Source organism: Oncorhynchus mykiss, chromosome 7, assembly GCF_057628025.1.
Source record: "Oncorhynchus mykiss isolate SJ-2025 chromosome 7, ASM5762802v1, whole genome shotgun sequence".
NCBI lineage: Eukaryota > Metazoa > Chordata > Actinopteri > Salmoniformes > Salmonidae > Oncorhynchus > Oncorhynchus mykiss.
Genome location: NC_143028.1, coordinates 31,299,959 through 31,305,958, shown reverse-complemented (window position 1 = coordinate 31,305,958; position 6,000 = coordinate 31,299,959). Strand labels below are relative to the sequence as shown.

The 6,000-nt window shown below is 41.4% G+C and overlaps 1 pseudogene across 1 annotated transcript in view; it reads left to right on the top strand.

The window, feature by feature from the left end:
- Window positions 1-1,351: 1,351 nt before the first annotated feature.
- Window positions 1,352-6,000, top strand: part of LOC149982512 (uncharacterized) — a 31,229-nt pseudogene continuing 26,580 nt past the window's right edge. The window contains exons 1-5 of the transcript XR_016497495.1: window positions 1,352-1,582; window positions 1,806-1,881; window positions 1,980-2,161; window positions 3,494-3,579; window positions 4,115-4,223. The product of XR_016497495.1 is annotated as an uncharacterized LOC149982512 (transcript). The remainder of the gene's footprint in view (window positions 1,583-1,805; window positions 1,882-1,979; window positions 2,162-3,493; window positions 3,580-4,114; window positions 4,224-6,000) is intronic.

The following is a 6,000-nucleotide window of genomic DNA, read 5'->3' as shown; positions in this document are numbered from 1 at the left end:
TGATCAATTTGATGTTATTTTAATGGATAAAAAATGTGCTTTTCTTTCAAAAACAAGAACATTTCTAAGTGACCCCAAACGTTTGAACGGCAGTGTATATTTTTTCAATTAATCTATTATTACAGTACCAGTCAAAAGTTTGGACACTCCTCCTCAGTGCAGGGTTTTTCTTTATTTTGACTATTTTCAACATTGTAGAATAGTGAAAACATCAAAACTGGGAAATAACACATAGAATCGTGTATTAACTAAAAAGGTGTTAAACAAATCAAAATATATTTTTATATTTGAGATTCTTCAATGTAGCCACCCTTTGCCTTGATGACAGCTTTGCACACTCTTGGCATTCTCTCAACCAGCTTCACCTGGAATGCTTTTCCAACATATGAGTTCCCACATATGCAGAGCACTTGTTGGCTGCTTTTACTTTACTCTGTGGTCCAACTCATCCCAAACTCTCTCACCCAACCTCAATTGAGGTTGGGTGATTGGAGGACAGGTGATTGGAGGCAAGGTCATCTGATGCAGCACTCCATCACTCTCCTTATTGGTCAAATAGCCCTTACACAGCCTGGAGGTGTGTTTTGGGTCATTGTCCTGTTGAAAAACAAGTGATAGTCCCACTAAGCGCAAACCAGATGGGATGGAGTATTGCTGCAGAATGCTGTGGTAGCCATGCTGGTTAAGTGTGCCTTGAATTCTAAATAAATCACTGTCAGTGTCAACAGAAAAACACCCCCACACCATCACAAATCCTCCATGCTTCACGGTGGGAACCACACATGCAGAGATCTTCCGTTCACCTACTCTGCATCTCACAAAGATTTGGGTTCATCAGACCAAAGGACAGATTTCCACCGGTCTAATGTACATTGCTCGTGTTTCTTGGCCCAAGCAAGTATCTTCTTCTTATTGGTGTCTTTTAGTAGTGGTGCTTTGCAGCAATTCAACCATGAAGACCTGATTGACACAGTCTCCTCTGAACAGTTGATGTTGAGATGTGTCTGTTACTTGAACTCTGTGAAGCATCTATTTGGGCTGCATTTTCTGTAACTCAAATGAATTTATCCTCTGCAGCTGAGGTAACTCTGGGTCTTCCTTTCCTGTGGCGGTCCTCATGAGAGCCAGTTTCATCATAGTGCTTGATGGTTTTTACGACTGGACTTGAAGAAACTTTGAAAGTTCTTGACATTTTCTGCATTAACTGACCTTCATGTCTTGAAGTAATGATGGACTCTCATTTCTCTTTGCTTATTTAAGCATTGACCACCCATAAATAAACTATATATTGGATGTCTGATGTCAGTTTAAACATGTGTATTGAACATATACATAAATCATAACTTTTATCATGTTGCAAAATAGCAACGTCTGTGTCTATCACTGGTTCTGTATTTTATTTGAATTAAACACAATTATATTGTTAAATCTTAATTTATTATTATTATTATTGTCTCTCCGGCCTGCACCGGTGCAAGCCCTCCACATGGTGGTGCTGCAGGGGAAAGGAACCAAAGCTCCTCTACAGGGACCTCTCAGCTACCTGGACCAGAGCAAAAGGTCCACACCATTTCTCGCTACTGTATGTATACTCAACACACACCTTCACATCTTTGTGAAAAATATATGTATAATTCTCTAAGGGCTCGTTTTCCAGACAGACTTTAAGCCTAGTATTAGACTAAAAAGCATGCTTAATGGAGAATCTCCATTGAAATAGCTTTTTAATCCAGGACTGGGCTTAACTGGGAAACTGGCCCTACATTTTGAGACAGTGTAAGTTCAACTTCTGTGTTTTTATGTAGGAGATAGTTTCAGTGGCAGACGTTGTTCTCTGGGCGGCCCTCTACCCAATCCTCTCGGACAGCAGTCTGGTGTCAGGTGAGTGTTAAGTGTTTTAAAGTGAACAATGGATCTACAGTAGTTTAGTTTAAGTGTAATAAATGAAGAGTTATGTTATAACACTTCATATATGATAGGTGAGCAGATGAAGGTGCATCACTGGTTTGAGCATGTGGGCGTGCAGGCAGCCTGCGAGTCAGCAGCCCAGACGGGGAAGGGACTGATGGCTGAGGCTTTGAAGACGTACATGCAGAGACAGCCAGCTACTCACCACGGCCAGTGTCAGGGTAGAGGCACAGAGCCATGCATTGGCCCTGAGGTAGGAGAAGACATCTGGGCCTGTATTCATAAAGTGTCTCAGAGTATGAGTGCTGATCAAGAATCAGGTACCCCTGTCCATAATCATATTCATTATGCTCTCAAAGGCAATTAACTGATCCTAGATCAGTATTCAGATGCTTAATATAGGCCTGATTTTATTTGATTTATTTTACCATTTAGAAACACAATTCACACTACATTTAAAATAATTGAGGACAACACAAAGCCTTTTTCCCATTGTGGTCCTCTTTGGTCGGCTATACAGAGAAAAGGGGGAGAGGAGGTGAGAGAGTTGCCAAACTCCAAATCCACCCCTGGCCCTACTCTTTGGACAAGTAGGACTGATTTTGATGGTTTGGAAAATACTCTTCATAATTTGTTATAATGCTTTTATGATAGTTCAGTTTGTAGGATTAGGCGTTTGGTCATTTGGTTCACAACGGCAAGGAGGTATTTCTTTTCTTGTCTTGCATGCCTCATTTCTGTCTTAGAATGCTTTCTGTATATATTTTTATATTTTTCAAATGCTTTGAATGCTTTTAAATAATTTTCACTCAAATCCAAATGCTTTGGTTTCAATACTTAAAAAACAATTGGTAGGTCCAGGTAGTCACAACAATAGATGGGTGTTGGTTCAATTGTGATTTTAATGAATGGCGTGAATTTGGAGCAGCAGCTTTTTTTCCTGTGAGCGCAGAGCATTTTTAGCAGAGTGGTAGGAAATCACATGAAGTGGTGCGCATCCATGAGCGATGAGCGGGATTTACAACCGCTCAACTCATCTGCTTTGGTCCAGACATGTTCACACCTGTCATTCCTCTGTCTGCCGCCAGATGGAATTATATTATAACATGTCATTCCTCTGTCTGCCGCTAGATGGAATTGTATTAAAACATATCATTCCTGTATTTGACGGCCAGGTAGAGCTGTATAACCGTTACACGGTGTTGTGTCCCCCTGCTCTGGTCAAACACCTGGTACCTACAGGTAACACACACATACACCAGACAGTCCAGTACATTTATGAAGCACAATTCTTATTTTATTATTCTAGCTATGTGATTGTTGCTAAATTCTCTATTTTCGAAGACTTGTAACGCTAGTCATGTGGTTCTTACACCTCCTTTAGTTGAATGCACTTGAATTGTTAATTGCTCTGAATAAGCTCAAGGAGTTTAATTTAAATCAATCTATATGAATTTAGCTCAGAGTATCTGAACTACAAGGACACAAGTTCTCTAAGATTAAGTGGTGTGTTTGGTGACATGGCCAAGGAAACAGGCATCCCATCTGACGTGTGCGTTTCTACCTGCTCTTCCTCCGCCCCGAGGGACAGGACTCTGCCTTCTCCTGGGCCGACATGGCCATGAAGATAAATTCTGAACTGCTCAATAACCTGGGCAACATCATCAACAGGTTAGTAGAACCAGACCTTCATATAACGCATAGGTAGGGAGAGCGTTAGAGCTAGGGCTATGGAGAGCGCTATAAGGCTTCGACAAGACTTTATCAACAGGTAGGGAGAGTGCTATACTATACTAGGGCTCAGACATGGCCACCCAGAACAACTCTGAACTGCTCAACAACCTGGGCAACTTCATCAACAGGTAGTGAGAAAGCTAGAACTCAGATACTGAAGGGTCAGAAGTTTTTCCAGGTCAGGAGAAAGCAGAGTACCAAGAACTGAGTGTCTAAACCTGGAAATTACTAATCTATTATTCAAGTAGTTTAAGTAGCTGGCTAGTAGCTGATTAATTTATATTAAGTCATTAATAAATTATAAGTATTGGAATAAATCATTTAGCCCCATCTAAGCGCTGAAGTCAACACATTGGGAATGGTAAGGAGGTGATGAACTCTTATCCGCCTTCTTTCTTTCTCTCTCTCTCTCTCTCTCTCTCTCTCTCTCACTCCCCTCCCTTGTCCCTCTCTCAGAGCTGGTGTTTGTCAGTAAGTTCTTTGAGAACTGTGTCCCTGCTATAGGGCTTCAGCAGGAGGATAAGAGACTGTTGTCCCAGGTGGGATGGGAGCTGAAGCAATACATCAACCTCATGGACAAAGTCAAGTAAAGAACAGGCTACACACACACACACACACTGTAAACAGGCTACACACAACCAAGTTACACACCAACAGACTATCAAAGTGTTGTTATGCATTTATAAGCTAAGTGGTATTTCTCCTTAAAAGTTGAGATGATAGCATTACCGATCCATATAGACTGAAATGGGTGATGCTATCCCATCTCTTTTCTTTTCTGGAAGAAAAAATATTTAGTACACACCAGTGTTTCCTCTGGAAAATGTGTTAGCTGTGTGGGAAAAGTTAGTGGGGGTTTAAGGGTTGGTCCCATCTTTTTGGGGGGATTCCGGGGTCCTCACCCCCATAACAAAGTATTTATAAGTAGTGAAAATATTGGTTTTCGTAACTTTTTAAAAGGAAAAAAACTCAAATAAACCATTAAGTGCTGCAGCTATCTAAAGAAACATAACAGAGACCTTCGTTCTGAAATAAAAAAAGTTTAGCTTGACAAAATTAACAGGAACATTTGACTGAACATGAATTAGAGCCCACTAATTCATGTTAATCATAAAAGTAGGGTGTTGGAAAATTCTTTCCAGGTTCTGCCAAAAACCTTGTTTTGACATTGCAGCTTTTGTCAGAGAACTTTTTTCTTCTGGGCTTCTGTAAAAAGATTTCCAACACCCTCCTATAATTGAGCTCCTTGATGGGGGAGCCGTTGATGGAGAGCTGCATGCAGGCGGCTAGATGCCCTCCCTGCAGTCTGTTCCTCAAGTCTGTTTTGACCTGCAATAACAGAAAGAATAATAAGAGATGGGAGAGGGACAAAGAGGATCTACTTTCACGTTGAAATGTTCTTACTCGTTTCATTCATTCATTTCATAACTGCCTGGAGAGGAGGGCCAGGTTAAAGGTGCTTATCCTCTCACTACAGAACGCAGACTGAGGTCCCAACACACTGAAGGTCCACAGAATCTCCAGGTGTTGGAACCTCCAGTCTAGGCTGTCCTGGAGGCCAACAAGATATGGATCCATGACCTAATTACAGCACAAAGCAGAAAATAAGTGATTAATAGCTGTTTGTTTTAGTTTATCCAACACACCTTATGTAACATTGGTTTCATCACAGCATTTGAAAACAAATGTTTTTACCTCCTCTCTGAACCAAACCCAGAACTGCTCCCTGGTCTTGGTCTTCTCCACCTGGCCTCTCCCTCTCCTCCTTGATGTTGGATGCAACCAGACCCATTGGGTCATCGAGGTCCTGGTGGAGTTAGCTCAGAAATAAACACATAATGCTGTAGACTAGTACAGATTAAATATGCATCATTTTTTTTAGCCCTTAGCCTAATTAAAGGAAATTTGACTAACCATGTGGCGTATTATATATCCACGGCTTCAGTTCAATTTTAAGCCACCACTCGCATCCGGATTGCCGGTGGTGCACACTTGACCTTACTCCTCCCTCCCTCCTATCCTCTCCTTTTTTATCTACTCCTCTTTTCTCATTCTCTCTGCTCCCCTCTCTCATTTTCTCCTTCCACCTCCCTTCCTGGTTCACTCCTTTCCTCTGTTCTCCTCTCTCCTTTTCTCCTTCCATCTCCACTCCTGGCTCTCTCATCTCCTCCATTCTATCCCTCATGCATCCCTACCTCACTCCTGTCTGGTAAAGTAAGCCATACACTTGTTATAAAAACTGAAGCTTAAGCTTTTAAAGAGTTAGCTAACTAAAGAAAGCTTCATTTAATTCAGGCTGATTTGACGTTAGCTAGCCAAGTTAACATTACCTGACACTCTTGTCCGTGTTCTCCTCTT